At 47.3% G+C, this 12,769-nt stretch overlaps 1 long non-coding RNA gene across 1 annotated transcript; it reads right to left on the reverse strand.

Annotated features, from left to right (window-relative positions):
* Positions 1-1,670: 1,670 nt before the first annotated feature.
* Positions 1,671-4,406, reverse strand: LOC148133744 (uncharacterized). The gene is made up of 2 exons (XR_015756156.1): positions 3,572-4,406; positions 1,671-2,891 (listed from the first exon to the last, which is right to left on the reverse strand). It is a non-coding gene; the product is annotated as an uncharacterized LOC148133744 (long non-coding RNA).
* Between the last annotated feature and the right edge of the window lie 8,363 nt (positions 4,407-12,769).

Consider the following 12,769-nt stretch of genomic DNA (forward strand, 5'->3'; position numbering starts at 1 on the left):
GAGCCAACGCGCTTTGCCGGGTGGCAGGGGAGGACCAGCCTATTCGCCATAGCGGCCCGACCACTACCAGAGCCGGTCGTGCGAATCGCGCGAGGCCTGCTCGCCTCGTAACGAGGCTTTAAGGGAGTGCTCAGGCAAGGGTCAGCCCGCACCCTTCCTGGCAACACCCAAAGGGAACCAAGGCCACTCGCGTCTCTCGCCTTTCATTTTCGACACGAGCGCCTGTGGAGGAACGGCCGGATACAACGTGGGGATTGCCCGCCCTCCAGTCGTTTCAAGAGACCTCTGCCCCGGCCTCTGACCGAGTTGCACAAACCTGGGTGTGCTCAGGCAAGGGTCAGACCACATCCTTCATGGCAACACCCAAAGGGAACCAAGGCCACTCGCGTCTCTCGCCTTTCATTTTGGACACGAGCGCCTGTGGAGGGACGGCCGGATTCAACGTGGGGATTGCCCGCCCTCCAATCGTTCCGAGAGACCTCTGCCCCGGCCTCTGACTGAGTTGCACAAACCTTGGTGTGCTCAGGCAAGGGTCAGACCACATCCTTCCTGGCAACACCCAAGGCAAGCAAGGCCACTCGCGTCTCTCGCCTTTCATTTTCGACACGAGCGCCTGTGGAGGGACGGCCGGATTCAACGTGGGGATTGCCCGCCCTCCAATCGTTCCAAGAGACCTCTGCCCCGGCCTCTGACTGAGTTGCACAAACCTTGGTGTGCTCAGGCAAGGGTCAGACCACATCCTTCCTGGCAACACCCAAGGGAACCAAGGCCACTCGCCTCTCTCGCCTTTCATTTTCGACACGAGCGCCTGTGGAGGGACGGCCGGATACAACGTGGGGATTGCCCGCCCTCCAGTCGTTTCAAGAGACCTCTGCCCCGGCCTCTGAACGGAGTTGCACAAACCTTGGTGTGCTCAGGCAAGGGGCAGCCCTCATCCTTCCTGGCAACACCCAAGGCCACTCGCGTCTCTCGCCTTTCATTTTCGACACGAGCGCCTGTGGAGGGACGGCTGGGTTCAACGTGGGGATTGCCCGCCCTCCAATCGTTCCAAGAGACCTCTGCCCCGGCCTCTGACTGAGTTGCACAAACCTTGGTGTGCTCAGGCAAGGGTCAGACCACATCCTTCCTGGCAACACCCAAGGGAACCAAGGCCACTCGCGTCTCTCGCCTTTCATTTTCGACACGAGCGCCTGTGGAGGGACGGCCGGATACAACGTGGGGATTGCCCGCCCTCCAGTCGTTTCAAGAGACCTCTGCCCCCGGCCTCTGACTGAGTTGCACAAACCTTGGTGTGCTCAGGCAAGGGTCAGACCACATCCTTCCTGGCAACACACAAGGGAAGCAAGGCCACTCGCCTCTCTCGCCTTCAATTTCGGCACGAGCGCCTGTGGAGGGACGGCCGGATTCAACGTGGGGATTGCCCGCCCTCCAGTCGTTTCAAGAGACCTCTGCCCCCGGCCTCTGACTGAGTTGCACAAACCTTGGTGTGCTCAGGCAAGGGTCAGACCACATCCTTCCTGGCAACACACAAGGGAAGCAAGGCCACTCGCCTCTCTCGCCTTCAATTTCGGCACGAGCGCCTGTGGAGGGACGGCCGGATTCAACGTGGGGATTGCCCGCCCTCCAGTCGTTTCAAGAGACCTCTGCCCCGGCCTCTGACCGAGTTGCACAAACATGGGTGTGCTCAGGCAAGGGTCAGCCCGCATCCTTCCTGGCAACACCCAAAGGGAACCAAGGCCACTCACGTCTCTCTCGCCTTTCATTTTCGACACGAGCGCCTGTGGAGGGACGTCCGGATTCAACGTGGGGATGGCCCGTCCTCCAATCGTGTCAAGAGACCTCCGCCCCGGCCTCTGACCGAGTTGCACAAACCTGGGTGACGAGCACCGCAGGGCGGCAGAGCCGTCGCACTTGGCCGGGTGGCAGCGGGAAGGACCAGCCTATTCACAATAGCGGCCACCCACTCCCAGAGCCGGTCGTGCGGCACCCGAGGCCGACCCTCGACTCGTAAGAGGCTTTAACGTGTGCTCAGGCAAGGGTCAGCCCGCACCCTTCCTGGCGGCACCCAAGGGATCCAGGCCACTCGCGTCTCTCGCCTTCATTTTGGACACGAGCGCCTGTGGACGGACGGCCGGAGTCAACGTGGGGATGGCCCGTCCTCCAATCGTGTCAAGAGACCCCCCGCACCGGCCTCTGACCGAGTTCCCCAAACCTGGGTGACGAGCAGCGCAGGGCGGCAGAGCCGTCGCACTTGGCCGGATGGCAGCGGGAAGGACCAGCCTATTCACAATAGCGGCCACCCACTCCCAGAGCCGGTCGTGCGGCGCCCGAGGCCGACCCTCGACTCGTAAGAGGCTTTACAGTGTGCTCAGGCAAGGGCCAGCCTACACCCTTCCTGGCGGCACCCAAGGGATCCAGGCCACTCGCGTCTCTCGCCTTCATTTTGGACACGAGCGCCTGTGGACGGACGGCCGGAGTCAACGTGGGGGTGGCCCGTCCTCCAATCGTGTCAAGAGACCCCTGCACCGGCCTCTGACCGAGTTCCCCAAACCTGGGTGACGAGCACCGCAGGGCGGCAGCGCCGTCGCACTTGGCCGGATGGCAGCGGGAAGGACCAGCCTATACACAATAGCGGCCACCCACTCCCAGAGCCGGTCGTGCGGCGCCCGAGGCCGTCCCTCGACTCGTAAGGGGCTTTAACGTGTGCTCAGGCAAGGGTCAGCCCACACCCTTCCTGGCGGCACCCAAGGGATCCAGGCCACTCGCGTCTCTCGCCTTCATTTTGGACACGAGCGCCTGTGGACGGACGGCCGGAGTCAACGTGGGGGTGGCCCGTCCTCCAATCGTGTCAAGAGACCCCCCGCACCGGCCTCTGACCGAGTTCCCCAAACCTGGGTGACGAGCACCGCAGGGCGGCAGCGCCGTCGCACTTGGCCGGATGGCAGCGGGAAGGACCAGCCTATACACAATAGCGGCCACCCACTCCCAGAGCCGGTCGTGCGGCGCCCGAGGCCGTCCCTCGACTCGTAAGGGGCTTTAACGTGTGCTCAGGCAAGGGTCAGCCCACACCCTTCCTGGCGGCACCCAAGGGATCCAGGCCACTCGCGTCTCTCGCCTTCATTTTGGACACGAGCGCCTGTGGAGGGACGGCCGGAGTCAACGTGGGGATGGCCCGTCCTCCAATCGTGTCAAGAGACCCCCCGCACCGGCCTCTGACCGAGTTCCCCAAACCTGGGTGACGAGCACCGCAGGGCGGCAGAGCCGTCGCACTTGGCCGGATGGCAGCGGGAAGGACCAGCCTATTCACAATAGCGGCCACCCACTCCCAGAGCCGGTCGTGCGGCGCCCGAGGCCGGCCCTCGACTCGTAAGAGGCTTTAACGTGTGCTCAGGCAAGGGTCAGCCCACACCCTTCCTGGCGGCACCCAAGGGATCCAGGCCACTCGCGTCTCTCGCCTTCATTTTGGACACGAGCGCCTGTGGAGGGACGGCCGGAGTCAACGTGGGGATGGCCCGTCCTCCAATCGTGTCAAGAGACCCCCCGCCACGGCCTCTGACCGAGTTCCCCAAACCTGGGTGACGAGCAGCGCAGGGCGGCAGAGCCGTCGCACTTGGCCGGATGGCAGCAGGAAGGACCAGCCTATTCACAATAGCGGCCACCCACTCCCAGAGCCGGTCGTGCGGCGCCCGAGGCCGGCCCTCGACTCGTAAGAGGCTTTACGGAGTGCTCAGGCAAGGGTCAGCCCGCACCCTTCCTGGCAGCACCCAAGGGAACCAGGCCACTCGCGTCTCTCGCCTTCATTTTGGACACGAGCGCCTGTGGAGGGACGGCCGGAGTCAACGTGGGGATGGCCCGTCCTCCAATCGTGTCAAGAGACCCCCCGCCACAGCCTCTGACCGAGTTCCCCAAACCTGGGTGACGAGCACCGCAGGGCGGCAGAGCCGTCGCACTTGGCCGGGTGGCAGCGGGAAGGACCAGCCTATTCACAATAGCGGCCACCCACTCCCAGAGCCGGTCGTGCGGCGCCCGAGGCCGGCCCTCGACTCGTAAGAGGCTTTAGGGAGTGCTCAGGCAAGGGTCAGCCCGCATCCTTCCTGGCAGCACCCAAGGGAACCAGGCCACTCGCGTCTCTCGCCTTCATTTTGGACACGAGCGCCTGTGGAGGGACGGCCGGAGTCAACGTGGGGATTTGCCCGCCCTCCAATCGTGTCAAGAGACCTCCACACAGGTCTCTGACCGACTCTTAGAACAGACAGGGAGAGTTTGGCAATTCTGTCAAAAAATTGACAAAGTGTCAAAAATTCGACTTCCAAGAGCTCTCCAGCATGCACTCATACCCGCCATTAGAGTGCTATGCCCGTGGAACCGTTTTTCGGATGCCTTTCAAAAAGGTCCCGCGCCGCCATTTTGTTCTAAAAATCGTGTTCCCAGAAATCTCCGGGTACCCCGCCAACCTCACTGTGTAACAAATGCAAGTGGCACTGAATGGGTCTGAATTTCAAATTTGACTGCATCGCTCTGGAACTCGATCCCCGCAAAACCGTTTGGATTTTTCCCGCTCGGGACTTCCGCGACAGACAAAGTTAAAGTTTTCGGGCTGCAGACACAAAATGACAGTTGGCCATTTGCCGGGCTCAATTCACACAGTTCCTGCGGCACTTCGGAACACATGTTCGGCGCGAGTTTGTGAATCTTTCCCGATGCTTCGGCACTTTCCTCCGCTGACACTTAGAATATTTTTCACACTTTGCTGAAAAATTTTCTAAGTGTTTTTTCCTAAGTTTTTCTGGTTACTGATTTATTATTTTTGATCATTTTTCTAAGTTTTTCTGGTTACTCATTTCTCATTTTCGGGCATTTTTCTAAGTTTTTCTAGTTACTGATTTCTTCTTTTTGGGCATTTTTCTAAGTTTTTCTGGTTACTCATTTCTCATTTTCGGGCATTTTTCTAAGTTTTTCTAGTTACTGATTTCTTCTTTTTGGGCATTTTTCTAAGTTTTTCTGGTTACTCATTTCTTCTTTTTGGGCATTTTTCTAAGTTTTTCTGGTTACTCATTTCTTCTTTTTGGGCATTTTTCTAAGTTTTTCTGGTTACTCATTTCTCATTTTCGGGCATTTTTCTAAGTTTTTCTAGTTACTGATTTCTTCTTTTTGGGCATTTTTCTAAGTTTTTCTGGTTACTCATTTCTTCTTTTTGGGCATTTTTCTAAGTTTTTCTGGTTACTCATTTCTTCTTTTTGGGCATTTTTCTAAGTTTTTCTGGTTACTCATTTCTTCTTTTTGGGCATTTTTCTAAGTTTTTCTGGTTACTCATTTCTCATTTTCGGGCATTTTTCTAAGTTTTTCTAGTTACTGATTTCTTCTTTTTGGGCATTTTTCTAAGTTTTTCTGGTTACTCATTTCTTATTTTTGGGCATTTTTCTAAGTTTTTCTAGTTACTGATTTCTTCTTTTTGGGCATTTTTCTAAGTTTTTCTGGTTACTCATTTCTTCTTTTTGGGCATTTTTCTAAGTTTTTCTGGTTACTCATTTCTTCTTTTTGGGCATTTTTCTAAGTTTTTCTGGTTACTCATTTCTTCTTTTTGGGCATTTTTCTAAGTTTTTCTGGTTACTCATTTCTCATTTTCGGGCATTTTTCTAAGTTTTTCTAGTTACTGATTTCTTCTTTTTGGGCATTTTTCTAAGTTTTTCTGGTTACTCATTTCTTATTTTTGGGCATTTTTCTAAGTTTTTCTAGTTACTGATTTCTTCTTTTTGGGCATTTTTCTAAGTTTTTCTGGTTACTCATTTCTTCTTTTTGGGCATTTTTCTAAGTTTTTCTGGTTACTCATTTCTTCTTTTTGGGCATTTTTCTAAGTTTTTCTGGTTACTCATTTCTCATTTTCGGGCATTTTTCTAAGTTTTTCTAGTTACTGATTTCTTCTTTTTGGGCATTTTTCTAAGTTTTTCTGGTTACTCATTTCTTCTTTTTGGGCATTTTTCTAAGTTTTTCTGGTTACTCATTTCTTCTTTTTGGGCATTTTTCTAAGTTTTTCTGGTTACTCATTTCTTCTTTTTGGGCATTTTTCTAAGTTTTTCTGGTTACTCATTTCTCATTTTCGGGCATTTTTCTAAGTTTTTCTAGTTACTGATTTCTTCTTTTTGGGCATTTTTCTAAGTTTTTCTGGTTACTCATTTCTTATTTTTGGGCATTTTTCTAAGTTTTTCTAGTTACTGATTTCTTCTTTTTGGGCATTTTTCTAAGTTTTTCTGGTTACTCATTTCTTCTTTTTGGGCATTTTTCTAAGTTTTTCTGGTTACTCATTTCTTCTTTTTGGGCATTTTTCTAAGTTTTTCTGGTTACTCATTTCTTCTTTTTGGGCATTTTTCTAAGTTTTTCTGGTTACTCATTTCTCATTTTCGGGCATTTTTCTAAGTTTTTCTAGTTACTGATTTCTTCTTTTTGGGCATTTTTCTAAGTTTTTCTGGTTACTCATTTCTTATTTTTGGGCATTTTTCTAAGTTTTTCTAGTTACTGATTTCTTCTTTTTGGGCATTTTTCTAAGTTTTTCTGGTTACTCATTTCTTCTTTTTGGGCATTTTTCTAAGTTTTTCTGGTTACTCATTTCTTCTTTTTGGGCATTTTTCTAAGTTTTTCTGGTTACTCATTTCTCATTTTCGGGCATTTTTCTAAGTTTTTCTAGTTACTGATTTCTTCTTTTTGGGCATTTTTCTAAGTTTTTCTGGTTACTCATTTCTTATTTTTGGGCATTTTTCTAAGTTTTTCTAGTTACTGATTTCTTCTTTTTGGGCATTTTTCTAAGTTTTTCTGGTTACTCATTTCTCATTTTCGGGCATTTTTCTAAGTTTTTCTAGTTACTGATTTCTTCTTTTTGGGCATTTTTCTAAGTTTTTCTGGTTACTCATTTCTTCTTTTTGGGCATTTTTCTAAGTTTTTCTGGTTACTCATTTCTTCTTTTTGGGCATTTTTCTAAGTTTTTCTGGTTACTCATTTCTCATTTTCGGGCATTTTTCTAAGTTTTTCTGGTTACTGATTTCTTCTTTTTGGGCATTTTTTCTAAGTTTTTCTGGTTACTGATTTCCCAACGTTGGAAATGCATGAAACTCGGCCTGAACACGGTGGCAGGGTCCGCTCTCGAAGGCGAGACCTTCGGCAGAACCACCGGGTCAAATCCGGCCGGGCTAGCCGGCCTCGAGCACTCAAAGTCGGTATGAGCAGTCAAGTTCGCTCCCATCACAGTTTGGACCCTAAAAAATCTAAGTGTCACTGGTTACTGATTTGTACTGACTCGAAAAAATTCTAAGTGTCGTTGGTTACTGATTTGTAACCACCGGGTCAAATCCGGCCGGGCTAGCCGGCCTCGAGCACTCAAAGTCGGTATGAGCAGTCAAGTTCGCTCCCATCACAGTCTGGACCCTAAAAAATTCTAAGTGTCACTGGTGACTGATTTGTACTGACTGAATAAAATTCTAAGTGTCGTTGGTTACTGATTTGTAACCACCGGGTCAAATCCGGCCGGGCTAGCCGGCCTCGAGCACTCAAAGTCGGTATGAGCAGTCAAGTTCGCTCCCATCACAGTCTGGACCCTAAAAAATTCTAAGTGTCACTGGTTACTGATTTGTACTGATTCAAAAAAATTCTAAGTGTCGATGGTTACTGATTTGTACTGACTGAAATAAATTCTAAGTGACGTTGTTTACTGATTTGTAACCACCGGGTCAAATCCGGCTGGTCTAGCCGGCCCCGAGCACTCAAAGTCGGTATGAGCAGTCAGGTTCGCTCCCATCACAGTTTGGACCACTTGCCGACTTGGGAAATGCACGAAAATCGGCCCCAACGCGGGGGCCGGTCCGCTCTCAAAGTCGAGACCTTCGGCTGAACCACCGGGTCAAATCCGGCCGGGCTAGCCGGCCTCGAGCACTCAAAGTCGGTATGAGCAGTCAAGTTCGCTCCCATCACAGTTTGGACCACTTGCCGACTTGGGAAATGCATGAAAATCGGCCCGAACGCGGGGGCCGGTCCGCTCTCAAAGTCGAGACCTTCGGCTGAACCACCGGGTCAAATCCGGCTGGGCTAGCCGGCCTCGAGCACTCAAAGTCGGTATGAGCAGTCAAGTTCGCTCCCAGCACAGTTTGGACCCTAAAAAATCTAAGTGTCACTGGTTACTGATTTGTACTGACTCAAAAAAATTCTAAGTGTCACTGGTTACTGATTTGTACTGACTGGAAAAAATTCTAAGTGTCGTTGGTTACTGATTTGTACTGCATCAAAAAAATTCTAAGTGTCGTTGGTTACTGATTTGTACTGACTCTAAAAAATTCTAAGTGTCCTTGGTTACTGATTTGTACTGCATCAAAAAAATTCTAAGTGTCGTTGGTTACTGATTTGTACTGCATCAAAAAAATTCTAAGTGTCACTGGTTACTGATTTGTACTGACTCAAAAAAATTCTAAGTGTCGTTGGTTACTGATTTGTACTGCCTCAAAAATATTCTAAGTGTTCTTGGTTACTGATTTGTACTGACTGGAAAAAATTCTAAGTGTCACTGGTTACTGATTTGTACTGAGCCTAAAAAATTCTAAGTGTCACTGGTTACTGATTTGTACTGCCTCAAAAAAATTCTAAGTGTCGTCGGTTACTGATTTGTAACCACCGGGTCAAATCCGGCCGGGCTAGCCGGCCCCGAGCACTCAAAGTCGGTATGAGCAGTCAAGTTCGCTCCCATCACAGTTTGGACCCTAAAAAAAGTCTAAGTGTCACTGGTTACTGATTTGTACTGAGCCTAAAAAATTCTAAGTGTCACTGGTTACTGATTTGTACTGCCTCAAAAAAATTCTAAGTGTCGTTGGTTACTGATTTGTAACCACCGGGTCAAATCCGGCCGGGCTAGCCGGCCTCGAGCACTCAAAGTCGGTATGAGCAGTCAGGTTCGCTCCCATCACAGTTTGGACCACTTGCCGACTTGGGAAATGCACGAAAATCGGCCCCAACGCGGGGGCCGGTCCGCTCTCAAAGTCGAGACCTTCGGCTGAACCACCGGGTCAAATCCGGCCGGGCTAGCCGGCCTCGAGCACTCAAAGTCGGTATGAGCAGTCAAGTTCGCTCCCATCACAGTTTGGACCACTTGCCGACTTGGGAAATGCACGAAAATCGGCCCGAACGCGGGGGCCGGTCCGCTCTCAAAGTCGAGACCTTCGGCTGAACCACCGGGTCAAATCCGGCCGGGCTAGCCGGCCCCGAGCACGCAAAGCCGGTATGAGCAGTCAAGTTCGCTCCCATCACAGTTTGGACCACTTGCCGACTTGGGAAATGCACGAAAATCGGCCCGAACGCGGGGGCCGGTCCGCTCCCGAAGGCGGGACACTCACCCTAAGCCTGGCCCCACCGCCGGCCAACACACCCTTCAAAATCACACCCATCCGACAATGCTACTCAAAAAGGATCCAAATTCAGAAACACCCCCTTCAAAAGGCACTCCGTCCCCGGCCACACTACCGGGGCATGCTCCCCTGGGCGATAATTAAGCCCCCACGACTAATTGAAGCCAACCACAGCCGCAACTCGAAAGGAGAAGTCAGTAACCAATTCAAAAATGCACTTGGTTACTGACTTCTACAGACTCAAAAAAATTCTAAGTGTCGTTGGTTACTGATTTGTACTGAGCCTAAAAAATTCTAAGTGTCACTGGTTACTGATTTGTACTGAGCCTAAAAAATTCTAAGTGTCACTGGTTACTGATTTGTACTGACTCAAAAAAATTCTAAGTGTCGTTGGTTACTGATTTGTACTGACTGGAAAAAATTCTAAGTGTCACTGGTTACTGATTTGTACTGCCTCAAAAAAATTCTAAGTGTCACTGGTTACTGATTTGTACTGACTCTAAAAAATTCTAAGTGTCCTTGGTTACTGATTTGTACTGCATCAAAAAAATTCTAAGTGTCACTGGTTACTGATTTGTACTGACTCTAAAAAATTCTAAGTGTCACTGGTTACTGATTTGTACTGCCTCAAAAAAATTCTAAGTGTCGTTGGTTACTGATTTGTACTGACTGGAAAAAATTCTAAGTGTCACTGGTTACTGATTTGTACTGACTCAAAAAAATTCTAAGTGTCGTTGGTTACTGATTTGTACTGCCTCGAAAAAATTCTAAGTGTTCTTGGTTACTGATTTGTACTGACTGGAAAAAATTCTAAGTGTCACTGGTTACTGATTTGTACTGAGCCTAAAAAATTCTAAGTGTCACTGGTTACTGATTTGTACTGCCTCAAAAAAATTCTAAGTGTCGTTGGTTACTGATTTGTACTGCCTCGAAAAAATTCTAAGTGTCACTGGTTACTGATTTGTACTGACTGGAAAAAATTCTAAGTGTCGTTGGTTACTGATTTGTACTGCATCAAAAAAATTCTAAGTGTCACTGGTTACTGATTTGTACTGACTCAAAAAAATTCTAAGTGTCGTTGGTTACTGATTTGTACTGAGCCTAAAAAATTCTAAGTGTCACTGGTTACTGATTTGTACTGCCTCGAAAAAATTCTAAGTGTCACTGGTTACTGATTTGTAACCACCGGGTCAAATCCGGCTGGGCTAGCCGGCCTCGAGCACTCAAAGTCGGTATGAGCAGTCAAGTTCGCTCCCATCACAGTTTGGACCCTAAAAATTCTAAGTGTCACTGGTTACTGATTTGTACTGAGCCTAAAAAATTCTAAGTGTCACTGGTTACTGATTTGTACTGAGCCTAAAAAATTCTAAGTGTCCTTGGTTACTGATTTGTACTGACTGGAAAAAATTCTAAGTGTCGTTGGTTACTGATTTGTACTGCATCAAAAAAAATTCTAAGTGTCACTGGTTACTGATTTGTACTGACTCAAAAAAATTCTAAGTGTCGTTGGTTACTGATTTGTACTGCCTCAAAAAAATTCTAAGTGTTCTTGGTTACTGATTTGTACTGACTGGAAAAAATTCTAAGTGTCGTTGGTTACTGATTTGTACTGAGCCTAAAAAATTCTAAGTGTCACTGGTTACTGATTTGTACTGAGCCTAAAAAATTCTAAGTGTCACTGGTTACTGATTTGTACTGACTCTAAAAAATTCTAAGTGTCCTTGGTTACTGATTTGTACTGACTGGAAAAAATTCTAAGTGTCGTTGGTTACTGATTTGTACTGAGCCTAAAAAATTCTAAGTGTCGTTGGTTACTGATTTGTACTGAGCCTAAAAAATTCTAAGTGTCGTTGGTTACTGATTTGTACTGAGCCTAAAAAATTCTAAGTGTCACTGGTTACTGATTTGTACTGAGCCTAAAAAATTCTAAGTGTCGTTGGTTACTGATTTGTACTGAGCCTAAAAAATTCTAAGTGTCGTTGGTTACTGATTTGTACTGAGCCTAAAAAATTCTAAGTGTCACTGGTTACTGATTTGTACTGAGCCTAAAAAATTCTAAGTGTCACTGGTTACTGATTTGTACTGACTCAAAAAAATTCTAAGTGTCGTTGGTTACTGATTTGTACTGACTGGAAAAAATTCTAAGTGTCACTGGTTACTGATTTGTACTGCCTCAAAAAAATTCTAAGTGTCACTGGTTACTGATTTGTACTGACTCTAAAAAATTCTAAGTGTCCTTGGTTACTGATTTGTACTGCATCAAAAAAATTCTAAGTGTCGTTGGTTACTGATTTGTACTGCCTCAAAAAAATTCTAAGTGTCACTGGTTACTGATTTGTACTGACTCAAAAAAATTCTAAGTGTCGTTGGTTACTGATTTGTACTGAGCCTAAAAAATTCTAAGTGTCACTGGTTACTGATTTGTACTGCCTCGAAAAAATTCTAAGTGTCACTGGTTACTGATTTGTACTGCCTCGAAAAAATTCTAAGTGTCACTGGTTACTGATTTGTAACCACCGGGTCAAATCCGGCTGGGCTAGCCGGCCTCGAGCACTCAAAGTCGGTATGAGCAGTCAAGTTCGCTCCCATCACAGTTTGGACCCTAAAAAATCTAAGTGTCACTGGTTACTGATTTGTACTGACTCAAAAAAATTCTAAGTGTCACTGGTTACTGATTTGTACTGACTGGAAAAAATTCTAAGTGTCGTTGGTTACTGATTTGTACTGCATCAAAAAAATTCTAAGTGTCACTGGTTACTGATTTGTACTGACTCTAAAAAATTCTAAGTGTCACTGGTTACTGATTTGTACTGCCTCAAAAAAATTCTAAGTGTCGTTGGTTACTGATTTGTACTGACTGGAAAAAATTCTAAGTGTCACTGGTTACTGATTTGTACTGACTCAAAAAAATTCTAAGTGTCGTTGGTTACTGATTTGTACTGCCTCGAAAAAATTCTAAGTGTTCTTGGTTACTGATTTGTACTGACTGGAAAAAATTCTAAGTGTCACTGGTTACTGATTTGTACTGAGCCTAAAAAATTCTAAGTGTCACTGGTTACTGATTTGTACTGCCTCAAAAAAATTCTAAGTGTCGTTGGTTACTGATTTGTACTGCCTCGAAAAAATTCTAAGTGTCACTGGTTACTGATTTGTACTGACTGGAAAAAATTCTAAGTGTCGTTGGTTACTGATTTGTACTGCATCAAAAAAATTCTAAGTGTCACTGGTTACTGATTTGTACTGACTCAAAAAAATTCTAAGTGTCGTTGGTTACTGATTTGTACTGACTGGAAAAAATTCTAAGTGTCACTGGTTACTGATTTGTACTGACTCAAAAAAATTCTAAGTGTCGTTGGTTACTGATTTGTACTGCCTCGAAAAAATTCTAA

Source organism: Chiloscyllium plagiosum, unplaced genomic scaffold, assembly GCF_037043375.1.
Source record: "Chiloscyllium plagiosum isolate Xiang-an unplaced genomic scaffold, Cpla_swu_hap1 HiC_scaffold_220, whole genome shotgun sequence".
Taxonomy (NCBI): domain Eukaryota; kingdom Metazoa; phylum Chordata; class Chondrichthyes; order Orectolobiformes; family Hemiscylliidae; genus Chiloscyllium; species Chiloscyllium plagiosum.